The sequence below is a fragment of the Lissotriton helveticus genome, chromosome 11 (assembly GCF_964261635.1).
Source record: "Lissotriton helveticus chromosome 11, aLisHel1.1, whole genome shotgun sequence".
NCBI lineage: Eukaryota > Metazoa > Chordata > Amphibia > Caudata > Salamandridae > Lissotriton > Lissotriton helveticus.
In genome coordinates this window covers 887,471,997-887,486,348 of record NC_136072.1, presented here as the reverse complement: position 1 = coordinate 887,486,348, position 14,352 = coordinate 887,471,997, and the positions used below count along the sequence as shown (strand labels likewise).

Here is a 14,352-nt window from a genome sequence, read left to right as displayed (position 1 = left end):
AGCAAAGCCAATGTTTGCAGTGCACTGGGACCAGTGGGGGTGTATCTCACTCCTTCCTTCCAAAATTGCCCCCACGATGAAGCTGCCCGCTCTCTCGTGGTGCAGCTGTGAAAAACAAACAAGCACTGACACTAACAGTGCCTTTGAAGCCCCTACTCCGGGACTAAGGAACAAAAATGCCCCCTCTCTCGCGGTGCAGCTGTGGAGATCAACAAGCAGTGTCATCAACTGTGCCCAATTTGAGCACCAACACTGCTTCACCCTCAGCCCCATCTCACCTGGACTCTGCTTGACTCCTCTGGTCTGTTTAGGCAGGGGGGAAGGCCCTGGGGACTCGCCTCTCTCTTCATGAGGCAGGGGGAGGCATCAATGGAACCAGCAAGGCTCCAAATCCTTTTGGACATACGCGGGGCTCCCACCAGCACAGAGGCCTCGCCTTCCTCCAGGCATGCTTGGCATGGCTCCCAGGGACTTCCTTCCTGCCGGCCACGCCCCCAATCAGGCACAGCTGCCTGGCTTCCTCTGTGGTGGAGCTTCTTCCAGGGGGCTGCTCGTGATGCGGGGTCCTTTGGCAACACACAAATGCGGGGTGGGCTTCCGCTCTGCTCCTTAGAACACTACCATGCGGGGTTGGCTCACGCTTCACCAGAAGTGCGGGATGGGCTCCCATCGTACCCCTGAACCACGGGGGAATTTCCACGCTGGGAATCCCTCTCAGACACTTGACAACAATGCGATGCAGGGCACCAGTGCTCCTCTTTGTCCTGGAGCACGAATTTTAGCAGTGCAAAGTCCAGAGCACTTCCCACTGGTCAAGCCCCCAAAGTCCTCATGGGCAGAGCTGGGCCCAGGCAGGCCAGCTCACAGGGCCCTCCAACCAGAGGGGCATTCCCTCGTGGCGGTACCTAAAGGCGTCCAGCAGTCTTCAAGTAACCACCCAACAAGCAGCACACTTTCATGGGGTCACAGCCCCAATATTTATACAGCATTCCTCTTTGTCTGGCCTGGCACAGGGCTTGGGAGAACCAGTCTCAACTGGTTCTGCAGGGTGTTGAAGTACACTGTTTACCAGGCTTCTGCCCTCCTTTGTCAGATTGGGCTCGGTCATCATACACACCACAGAGGGGCGGCGCCAGCACTCACCCAGGCAGGCAGAGACTTATTCAGTGTCAGGGACTACTCCTCCCACTATTCCAAATGCAGATCTGCCCATTCAGCCTCGCTCCTACTCACCCTGCCCTCCCTGGAGCCACACACCTCACCAGCCCCTGTCACTCCAGAGCCAGACATGCAATACACATCAAGCAGGCAGACACATAGCACAGAGAAATGCCAACTTCTAAAAGTGGCATTTCTAAAATTGGGATAATAAATTTGCGCACACCATTGTGCAGTATTCATTATTACTATTCCACATATACCAAACGTGACCACTCTGCTCCTCTCACATCAGGAATTACCAAGGAAACACTCCTATAGGAGGGCAGCCTCACAGCAGTGAAAAACCAAATTTGTTTGTCACTACCAGGTCATGTCACACACTTAAGGTACATGTGCTACCTTCTACCTACAATGCACCCTGCCCATTGGGCTAGCTAGGGCCTACGTAAGGGGTAACAGGGGGTCACAGATGTGGCACACACTTTAGGTGGCACATCACAGTGGCAGTAACTCTGCACACAAAGGTCCCTGCAAAGGCAGAGGCCTGAGATAGGTTTGAAAGGCTACTATGGTGGGTGGCGCAATCAGCACTGCAAGCCCACAAGTAGCAATTCATTTACTGGTCCTGAGTATCTGAGACACCACCTTTACCACAGAGAGTACACGCACTTTACACTGGACAGCAGTGCTAAAGTGCCCAGAGTCCTAAAAACACTAACACCATGTCAGAAAAAAGGCTAGGAGGAAGGCAAAAAGTTCAGGGAGGACCGTGCAACAGATCAACATTATTGTTAGGTATAATAATAACTTCTTACCAGATGTTACAAAATTAACAGAAATTGACTAAAAATAAATAAATATTAAAATGACATTATAGTTAGGTGTGGTATTAAGATCTTAGCTGATGCTGAAAAAAATTGAAATTCACTAAAAAACAAAGGGTGGTATCACGTTCTAGTTGTTTGAATGAGACATGAGCTAATCTTAACAAAAAATGAAAAAAAACACTTAAATACAACAGTTATAGTTTAGTAAACAAACCCTATAGCTTCTGCCCCATTATTGATTGGCCTTAGGCCTGACCCTACACACATCCTCCACAATTACACAACCATATTCTAGTCCTTTTTGGTTTTTAAAGTTCATATGTCTTAAGCAATGTAATATGTGAGGTAATAATCCGGGGATGGTAGTCCATCTAAACAGTATCTGCTTGGGTTGGATTTTCTATTGTTAGCTCATGAAATTTAGTAATCACACAAAGGGGGCTAGAGGAGGTTTAAGGACCTGCGGGAGCCAACTCCCAACTCATATATTCTCGTCACAAAAGCAGCCCGGACCCGTACCGATAGGGAGGTCGACCATGTGACTCAATGTGCAATAGTGCAGAACAGGGGATTTCCCTTTTAAGGACAGTTCCCCTCACACACCAAAGGTATCATGCTTCATCAAGGGGGTACCTTCTCGCGTGAGAGACCTAGTTCTCAAGCGGGCTACAACCCCCTCGCTGTGAGGGAGGAGCTCAGGGATGTTTTGATAAGGAGGGAGGGTGTACTAAAACCCTATGAGGGGAACTGTGTGTGAGGGGAACTATCCTTAAAAGGGAAATCCCCTGTTCTGCACTAATGCACATTGAGTCACATGATAGACCCTGTTAACTCTGATGCTATTGAAAACAACACATATTTGAAGTTGTGTGAGTGCCCTCAGTGCCAGCAGCCCCAGTGATTCTATTTTAGTACTCTGGCTCAGCACAGGCATAATTGGAAGGTGGAGAAGTAAGAGATGGAGAGGCTGGGGAAGGTGTGGCTATGTTTTACTTCTTGTAGCATCTTCCGAGTCTATACCTTTAAGGGTTTAGAAAAGAACCGGATGCAAAAATTCCTGCCTTCTTTCCAATCTTTCTAAGACCTTTCCTCATTCCCTATTGGGTACACTCCATATAATTCTTCCTAATGGCTTAACTGCTGATACTGTGTAGATTCCACGCAGCACACCTAGTTGCTTAAAAAATCAATTGAATTGGGGGTTTGTATAGCGCAGCTACTGACGTGTGAGGGTCTCAAGGCGCTGAGGAGGGAGAAAGAGGGTGGCTGTTGATCCGCCTGAGTACTAGGGTTCATTCAAAAAGGCAGGTCTTGAGATCCTTCCTGAATTGGGTCAACAACAGGGATTACCTGAGGTGGAGAGGCACGGTGTTCCAGGTCCTGGCAGTGAGGTAGGAGAAGGATCTTCCTCCGGTTCTGGGCTTAACAATGTCTTTAATGGTGCAGTCCTATTTTGCTCCTGGGTAGCCTAAATACAATACCCCTAGTGCCTTAACAGTGTCTCCAAAATGACAGTCCTACATCGTTCCTGGATAGACTCCTTATCATACTCCTTGCATCAATTCCTGCATCAGCATCAGTCCTTTGTCACTCCAGGGTGGACTCCAATCCATATATATCACCACCCTGTGTCATAACAGCTCTTCCAGTTGGATGTTTCGCTGTCACTCTTGGGGAGAACTCCTTTGGTGGATTAACACTGCCTGCATCAGGATCAGCCCTTCATCCTTATGGCTGCTATGTATGATTCTGTTCTCTATTTCAGGTGGTAAGTATCTGCATTTGCAAACTCTCTGCAACATTCTGTGTTTTTATGCAATATATTCGACATGACATGCTTCTGCCACTTTGGCAAACTTTATGCACCTCACCCGAAATATCACATGTAAGTTAAACCACAAACCTGTTCACCTCAAAGGGTGTCTAGGAATCCAAATGAAATCAGTGAGCTTCACAACCTGGTTAGTGAGATGAAGAACCATATAAATGGTACAATCAGCGCAAGTTCTGGGCCTCGTAAAAGAGAGGAAAGTAACATATATAAATCCAAATCTAATACAATACAATATAATTTAACCAGTTTGATTCTTTTTGAGTTTAAACTTGGGTCAGGTTCAGACACACTTTGTGGTGATTTGTTTCTGTTTATTTTGCTCTGGCCCAGAGGACTGAGTTCTCTCTCAACATAGCAGACACGCTTTAGAAGTAATAAAACAATTTTCAGGCCTGTGTTACCAGTGGGTCTATGTGATTTTTCTGCTGCCAACTTGTCATCCCAAATTTAATGTCAGGGTGTGCAGACAAAGTATTGGAGAAAAACTATTATGCGGACAAAATGTTGCGTCAAGAATAGAGCAGACAAAAATATTGTGAAGGTGAGATTCTATAAGTAAGCAAAGTTTCAATATATATAGCTCCACATATATGTACCTTAATAATATATATATATGTATATGATCAAGGTGCTCCGAGTACCGAAACGCGTCGTGGTGGAGTGGTGGTGAGCAAATAAATCACTGCACTATACCTGGGTTTGCTTCGTCTTTTTTGCTGCCAGACCGCTGCAGGACGTACTTATGCTGAATATATTTATATATATACACATATACAAAAATATATATATATTACCTACTGGCGGTCGCCAGTAGGTATATATAGTTAGGATTTTTTCTCTATGGGTTTTTTGAAAATTCTATGTCTAATAACTTTGGCGTTTGTGGACGGAATTGGCTGAAATTTTCAGGAAAATGGCACATTTTGTTTCTGAGCAGCCCCTGAAAATTTTGGGGGGGTTCGTCAAGGGGGGCCGAGAAAAAAGGGGGGTCCCAAAACGCGTTTTTCCCATGTTAATTTCCATAGGGCGGTTGGCCTCACTTTTAGCCCGAACGGCTGAATGGATTTGCACGAAACTTGGCAAAATTGTAGGGACTGGTAGCCCGATGTGCCTTTTGTAGGTCTCAATATATGTGCTGCAGTGGATTTTGAGAAATTAACGTTTAAAAAAAGATATATATCTGTAACAGCGGACCGGGCAGCGGCCCAGGACGCGGACTTTTCGCGCAACGGAGCTTTGTGAAGCGAAGCTGATTGGTTCTCCGGCGTCTGTCAACATTCTAAATAGTCCGTAGCGGCCGCCATCTTGTCTCTCGGTAGGATCGAGAGACAAGAGGAGGCGAAAGCGAAGGGGCAAATGACCATAAGGGGGAATAGTAGATCCTCGCTGACCCCCTAGGTTTGATGTGGAGGTTTTAAAAGGGCCCCGCGGGGCAAAAAAAATAAATAATAATAATAATCGAACGGCTGAATGGATTTGCACGAAACTTGGTAAAATATTAGGGACTGGTAGCCCGATGTGCCTTTGCTAGGTCTCAATATATGTGCTCCAGTGGATTTTGAGAAATTAACGTTCAAAAAAAGATATATATCTGTAACAGCGCTCCGCTTCGCGTACTTTTCGCGTTACGGAGCTTTGCGAAGCTGATTGGTTCTCCGGCGTCTGTCAACATTCCAAACAGTCCGTAGCGGCCGCCATCTTGTCTCTCGGTAGGATTGAGAGACAAGAGGAGGCCAAAGCGAAGGGGGAAATGACCATAAGGGGGCATAGTAGATCCTTCCTGACCTCTTAGGTTTGATGTACCATTTTGCCAAGTTTGGTGTAATTCCGTTCAGCCATTCAGGCTGTAGACGTATGTAAATGTCCTATGGAAAATTGCATGGGGAAAACACATTTGAAAGTGTTGAAATTTAGAACCAATTAAAATGTTACTTTGGTTTTGTATTTGTGTGTGATGAAAGTTAATTGGTTATGTATATATGTCAAATGAGAGGAAACCACAGCCATTTTGTGATACTACTGTCTGAGGTACATTTGTGAGGAATTTTTGGTGGTGAATTTCTGGTGTTTGATTTACACAGTACTAACACTTTTCCTACTTTTGAAAAGGTGAGTTGTTAATTTGTAAGGGGAACTATGTTGTACACTTGAAGATAATTTGAAAAATGTTTTCTGTTATTTATTTGCAGTCCTTCTGTTATACTAAATACTTGATAAAGTTAGTTTTATATTATGTATTACTAAAAACGATAAATGAAAGTGATTATTTTTTTCTGCAATTTACAGCAAGCAATTTCAAAATAAAATGGCTCACAATGAAGAGACCGTGGCAATTTCTTTTGAATTGTCCACTACATTGATTGAAATTGAGAGCACCAATAATGAAACATTGTCACAAGGAGGACATGACTTGTATGATTCCATTAGATTGATTGAAATGGACAGCACCAAGAATGAAATATTGTCACAAGGAGATGACTTGAATGATTCCACTACGTTGATTGAAATTGAGAGCAGCAATAATGAAATATTGTCACAAGGAGGAGATGACTTGTATGATTCCATTAGATTGATTGAAATGGACAGCACCAATAATGAAATATTGTCACAAGGAGGAGATGACTTGAATGATTCCACTACATTGATTGAAATTGAGAGCACCAATAATGAAATATTGTCACGAGGAGATGACTTGAATGATTCCACTACATTGATTGAAATTGACAGCACCAATAATGAAATATTGTCAGAAGGAGGAGATGACTTGAATGATTTTTTTGATCAATCTCTTGATGGCGAATTTATCGAGTGTTTGGAGACGATAGAGTTACAAGAATCATTATTGCAGACTTTTCATGAGGACATTGCTGATGAGGACATGTTACTAGTTCTTTCAAATTTAGAAAATTCTGAAGAATAAATTTATATTTAGAAATCAAAAATTGTTTGAGACATTATTCATTTTTATTTTTAATTTATGAGGTTGTAGCGAAGTGATTGTAGTATAAAATGAGACTTATAGTATAGAGTGCAACATTTTTATGTTACATGGTAAGTTTACTCATATTTACTTCCCTTCTGCCACTATATTATCTCCAATGTGTATTTGACATCTCTTCTTCATCTCCGGCCTCCTTTCTCTCACTGTGTGTCTCCGATGCATCTTATCGGTGCTATTTTGTGTAATTACAGAAGAGAGTAAAATAAAATAGTTCGGAACGTGAAAAGGGGGCAAAGTAGAGTACTCCTCACCCCCTAGGCCTTTTTAGGCGGTCCCAAAAGGATCAGTTTCTGCTTTCCTGAGAGATTATGGTATGAGTTCCATATACCACAATAACTTGCATTACAACATGCAAGATATCTATCTCCTATTACCAACTTTGAGAGATATTCGCGCTAAGCGCGAATATCTCCAAAAAGTAACACTTGCCCTGAGCAGTTCTTAGCCATGTTATCCAATGGGAGGTGGATAACATGGCTAAGAGCATTAGCTCGGTAATGTATGAATATCGCTGAGTTTTTAGCGATATTCATGCATTGCGGCCGTTTATTATCGCATTTGTGATAAACCTTGATAATAGCAAGGTTTATCTTTGATAATTTCTGACGATGCTTAGCGGTAAAAAATTCGTTGGTAAGCATCGTTAGCGATAAATATCGCTTAACTTTGGTAATATGCCCCAACGTCTGTTAACGTTCGATTCGAAGGAAATGAGGAAGTGTTGAAAAACATTGTCTGCGCCATCTTGCCTTTTTTGAAATGCCACACTTTTGTCGTGCACGGCAGCCATTTTAGATGTCTTGACCAGACCCACTCTCTGCACGCTGTCGATTCGTAGTATGGCTCCTCACCCTCGCAAGCATCTTCCCCAGGCACTGGTCACCCCCGCTCTCTGTCTTATGCATGGGCAATAAACCTCCCCCCATCTGCGCTGCTCTTCCCTGAGAATCACACTCTGTGCCCGCCCGACACCTCCCTTTCGCCCTATTCACTACCGCACCCTCTGACACTCCTCTTCCTCTGTGTCCGATTGTCCAGGCTATCAGCTAGCCCTGCAGATGTAGTTTATGGCCTCAGCTGTAAAGAATCACCCCTCTTCAAAGGAGTTATAGTAGATCAAGGCCCACACCCGATGAGATCCGTCACACCACACGTGTTCCTACTATCTGAAAACTATCCTGTATTGTGATTGGGGAGGGGATCGAGCCTGAAGCGGAAGATTCCAGGAATGACTCTTTGTACATCAAAGTTTTTACAATTATGTCTCACATTAAAAATATATAGCACTCCAACAAAGTAGTAGGAATATAAAACTTTAATAACATATAAATATATACAACAAAACAAAAACAGTAAAAACATTTAAACAACGAAGAGACCGTGGCAATTTCTTTTGAATTATCCAATAGATTTATTGAAATTGACAGCACCAATAATGAAATATTCTTGTCAGTAGCGGTCTGTTGTGCGAATAGTTCCAAGGCAGCAGAACGCGCTGAAATCTAGATGGCACTAAAGTGATGTCTAGCAAGTTGCCGCCCAGCACATAACGGCGTGGGGCGCCGCGGGGGTGAGTGAGTCCAGTAGGCACCACAGCTATTCTTACCGGCATTGCAGAATTACTGCTGGGGACAATGCCTGTGCTGTAGCAGGGTCACAGCAGAAACAAAAAGGATTCTGTTGAAGATGTTGTTGGTTTTCAATTTGAAAACAGTTCTGGTGTCAACTGCTATGCTAATGTAGTGGTTAATGTTTTGTTTTCTCTAGAAAATGTAAAAGAGGGGGAGGCAGTCCAAAGTTCCGTTAAAAGGGCAAAGGAAAGGATCGGTGGTTTGAACTATCAGTCAAAAAGGGGAGGGGGTGCAACAATTTTTCCTACCGGGTCACACTGTGCTTTTACCGGAAGTGAGGTCTGCAGGATTCTAGTAATTCAAAGTGAGGCTGGCGCCGACGTCCCGCGAATACAGTTTCGTCACTCCACGGGTGATCATGGCAGTCATTCCCCATCGGGGGTCGGAGACTCCCGCGGCTCCTCTAGAATCTTCAAGGTCGTGGAGGACTACGGTGGTGGAGTCAACCAGTGACCGGGCCATTTCTTTATGCTGGGCCCGCTCTTGCCAGGTCGACCGCCATTTTGAGAGTTCGGTAGCTACTGGCGATCGCGGGGTCAAATGAGCGGACGGGCTCCACCCTGCCGGGCGAGACGTTGCAGCATGGCCACAGTGGAAGAACTCTTTTCCGGGCGCCTGGAGCGCTGAGGGTGCAGCTGGGAAGCCTCCACTGGGGAGGCGGGAGAGGCCTGTTTGCACCGTCTCTCCCTCCCAGTGCACCCCACGGCGTCTCGCTTGATATTTGTTATGGCCGGACCAGGCGATGAGGACGAGGGGGGGGGGTCGGAGGCATGTGCAAGACATCCCCCCCCAGGGTTGTTGCAGCAATTATACAAGAAAGAAGAAGTGTCCCGTCCGTCTTCGGGCCGGGCTTCCGGTAGATGTCGGCCGGACGCCCCTGGCTCTGGCCCCATGAACGGGTTTCTTGGTTTATCGGCTGCAGCCGGATCCCGTCGGCCTCGGCCCCCCGACCGTTGGTGGCCGGACCGGAAGAGCATGTGGCGGGACTACCTGCAACTCTCAAGGGCCACCGCGGCCGGACTGGGAGAGAGAGGGGAGGGTCGAGGAGACATTCCCCCCCCCTGCAACTGTTCAGCGTTGTAAAGGCAATCCCCTGGCCGGGTCCCGCTGGTCTCGGCCTCTCCTCTGGCTACACCCTACGTTAGGATCTCCTGGCCGAGGCGTGGCAGCAGGACCTGCCTTATATGGGCTGCTCCCGGCTGGGCGTAGCCGGAACCCTGCTCCACCTTGGAAGTTTCCAGAGTGGGGGCGGATGTTCTACTGACTTGCATTTTCCCTAGTCTATCGATTTTTTTGGCGTGGCAGGCGGTGGGACAGCGAGGGGTGATTTGGTTTCTCTTACTGTTTTTCTGGTCTCTCACCAATGGCATATTTTAACGTTTTCTTGTTTCTAGGACATTAACAGGTTTTATCATTACGTTATGTTATCGTTTCTTTGTTCGTTGTTTAATAAAAGTTCATGTTCATCAGTGGCCTACTGATTTTCGTTTTCCTATTCTTTTCTTTCCAGGTTGTTTCATGCTAAAGTTTCTGTTAACAGGATACAGTGATCACTTCGTTATTATTGCATATGTCCTTTTCACTAGGGGTGCTCTCTGGTCGGGCCAGATGACGTATGTCTAGTAAATGGTCCGGGTGAAACAGGTGCATCAATCAGTGGGGAGTAGATAGGCATGACAGATTACAACGGGGGAGAAAGGTCCGCATTACGTACCCTTTCACTACTTGCAAAGATTTTCCTACGTTTATTTGCAAACAGGGAATACCTCCAAAAAGAACTAATTCCCAAACAGTCAATGTTCGGACAATCAATCAATCAATGAGGAATGAAATAGGTACGACGTGTTAAAGGCTTGCGTTACCTACCCTTCACTATCTGCAAAGGGAGAGAGAATATTCCTATTCTTCCTCGTTTGCAGGCAGAGTAGATCCTTAAGAGAACCAACTTTGAACAATTCAATGCTCGATTCAAACAATCAACAAGGGGTACTGTGAACACAAATGAACGCCGCTTATGTACATACGCATTGCTATTTTCAACAGGTTGTTCCTAATGTTTCTATTTTAGCGAGGTCAAAAAGAGATCCCATTAGTGGCCTACTGATTTTGCTCGATTCCTTTTGTTTTTTTACACGGTTTTTCGCTATCTGCAAAGACTAAACAGAGTATTTTGACTCTGTGCTTGTTTGTAAATAGAGAATGAACCAAAGAGAACAATCAATCAAATGGAGAGAGAAGCAGGCACGACGGATTACAAAGGGGGCAAAGGGCTGCGTTAACTACCCTTCACTATCTGCAAAGAGAGAGTACTCCTAATAGAAATGAGGGGTGGGGGCAGCATTCAAAGCAGATCAGTGTGCATAAACACGAAAATGTTTTTACTTACCACGTACTTGACATTCGACAGCTTATGATATTTGCTATTAAAAAACCATTGAAATTCACTGAAAAAACCATAGGTTATAGACCATATATAGTTAGGAATTAGCATTTACAAAACCTTGAAAATTCACTGAAAAAACCATAGGTTATAGACCATATATAGTTAGGAATTAGCATTTAAAAAACCTTATTTTACTCACACAAAACCATTGAAATTCCATATATAGTTAGTTGCACTAACTATATATCGCGCACCCGCAATCCACTGCTGATGATGTCACATATTACATCATTCATGACATGGTCAGTGACATCACTGATGACATCACTGATGACATCTCAAATGACATCACTGATGACATCTCACTTGACATCAATGATCACATCACTGATGATATCATTCATGTGATAATACAATGCATCTCCTCACACTGTAATATAACCTCCGTTACATCCAGTGTTAAATAGAGAGTATCATTTTTGAAACCATTGACACACCAATACTAGTTACTACATACGCACTCACTGATTCCTATGTCTACACACACATTCACTCATACAATCATTCATACATACAATCACTCATCTTTACAACACTATCATATGCACTCATACACCTATACAGACACTCACACTCTGCCACTCATCCATGGAGTTACTCACACACCTAGTCAGTCCTGAAAAGAATCAATCACACTTCCATTTTCTCATCTATACAGTTAAACACAGAACACCTTACATTTTTGAAACATATACTAACACATAGTTACTCTCTTATAGAATCACTGATACAAGTACACATTGATCTGCACAGAGTCACACACCTCCCAGCCAGCCATACACACACTCAGTCTCCCATACAAATACTTGTGCAACCAATCAATAACCCATATAGCTACTTATATAGCTACTGATCAACACATGCAGCAGCTTGCACAACAACAGACATACTGATGCACACTTTCAGACAGTTTAGTCACTAACCCGTGCATTCAGTAAGACGCATTTAATCACTCACTCATACAGTCAATCACGCACCTACTAAAACCTTCATTCAGACACTTATACATCCACTCATTCTTCAATATGTAAAACATATTTAAACTTTACAGAAACACATAATCACTGGATGTTGTCATCAGTGATGTCATCAGTGATGTCACTGACCATGTCATGAATGATGTAATATGTGACATCATCAGCAGTGGATTGCGGGTGCGCGATATATAGTTAGTGCAACTAACTATATATGGAATTTCAATGGTTTTGTGTGAGTAAAATAAGGTTTTTTAAATGCTAATTCCTAACTATATATGGTCTATAACCTATGGTTTTTTCAGTGAATTTTCAAGGTTTTGTAAATGCTAATTCCTAACTATATATGGTCTATAACCTATGGTTTTTTCAGTGAATATATATATATATATTCACTGAAACAACCATAGGTTTCACACCAGTTATAGTTAGCTGGAAATTTTACTCGCATAAAACCATTGAAATACCCACGTTATAGTTCGTTGGACTCACTATAACTTGCACGTCTGCAATGCACTGCTGATGACGTCACATATTACATCACTCATGACAGTGTTTTTTAAAAAAAAATTGATTGGTTAACTGGCTTATTAAGTGTATCTTAGTGAATACATATATTAGCGAGTAATGTTTAAATATTTAAATATATGCATGAGTGATGTAATATGTGACGTCATCAGCAGTGCATTGCAGACGTGCAAGTTATAGTGAGTCCAACTAACTATAACGTGGGAATTTCAATGGTTTATGCGAGTAACATTTCCAGCTAACTATAACTGGTGTGAAACCTATGGTTTTTTCAGTGAATTTCAAAGGTTTTTTAAATGCTAATTCCTAACTATAACTGGTGTGTAACCTATGGTTTTTTCAGTGAATATATATATATATACAATTTCTATGGCAAAATGAAACCCCTCATTTTGTTCCTTTTCAAATTAAATGTATTAAGTGTTACCACTTTATTCCAATCAAGATGACTTCAGGTGTGCCATACTTTTGTCATAAGTAAGACTGTTAGCGTTCTAGTTGTTCTTTAGAACACTCTGGGCCATCTGTCATTGGGCTATAGTTGGGCTACATCTGGCTGATATTTGGGCTACATTTGGGCTCTTTTGTCTCTGGTGGCCATCTTGGGAGACTGCATATCAGAATTTTTTTAATGAAATATAAGAGGATTTGAGAAGTCACTCAAAATGTGCCCTAATTTTTCTTTCTTCAGCACTAATCATAATTTCTATGGCAAAATGAACCCCCTCATTTTGTTCCTTTGCAAATTAAATGTTTTAAGTGTTAACACTTTATTCCAATCAAGATGACTTCTGGTGTGCCATACTTTTGTCATACGTAAGACTGTTAGCGCTCTAGTTGTTCTTTAGAACACTCTGGGACATTCTGTCATTGGGCTATAGTTGGGCTACATCTGGCTGATATTTGGGCTACATTTGTTTTTTTGTCTCTGGTGGCCACCTTTGGGCTACATTGGGCTACATTGGGCTACATTTGGGCTCTAACATATATATAGCCCAATGTAGCCTAATATATATTTTTTCAAAGTTAATTTTCGTAAAAACCACTGGAGCATACATCTTGAGACATAGCAAAGGCACATCGGGGTACCAGTCCCTACAATTTTGCCAAGTTTGGTGGAAATCCATTCAGCCGTTCGGGCTAAAAGTGAGTCCAACCGCCCTATGGGAAATCACGTTTTGGGACCCCCCTTTTATCTCGACCCCCGCTTGACGGATCCCCCCGAAACTTTCAGGGAAGGAGCGGAGCGCGGCGAGGCAAAGTTAAGGAAAATTACAGGCAGATCCCTCATTTGGCGCCAAAGTTATTCCCAATAGAATGTTGCGGATTTCCTATGGAAAACGATCCTAACTATAACTACCTACTGGCGACCGCCAGTAGGTAATATATATATATATATATATATATATATATATATTCTCACAACGCATACTTCATGATTAAAGAAGGCGCTGACTCCGTGAATCTGAATCCAAATGTTTATTCTTAAGATCAGTTGCTGCTTAGACGCGTTTCGGCGTTACCGCCTTGTTCACTACATCTGCTGTTATGTTGGGGGCATGTATATATGCACAGAAACATGGGTGTGTCTCTTAATTAGTGTGACAGGCTTAAACCAGATGTTGCCATGGTTACATAGTGGCAGTACCTGTCTTTGAAAGTCTTTTTACACTTTTGTTTATACATTTACAAGCATTGTATTGGAAACAATTTTATAGATGTCTCAAAATCACCAAAATAAAAATGTCTTTAGCTTTTCTTAAACCTTTTTATCATTCAACATTATGCACCAGTGACAGCTGAATTCAGGTTACAGAAACCAAAAGGAAATGAAAGAAAATTGTAACATGAGTGAAAACATTTAAATTAACACACTTTGCCGTCCCATTCTGCTAGTACCTGTCATGAAAGTTCCTTTATATAGGTCCTGTGCTAGTAGCCCATCTGGTTTGC

At 43.1% G+C, this 14,352-nt stretch overlaps 1 protein-coding gene across 2 annotated transcripts in view; it reads right to left on the bottom strand.

Annotated features, from left to right (window-relative positions):
- The window catches only part of KSR2 (kinase suppressor of ras 2), a 1,667,828-nt gene that overhangs the window by 708,358 nt on the left and 945,118 nt on the right, over positions 1-14,352 (bottom strand). The gene's annotated exons all lie outside the window — the stretch shown is intronic.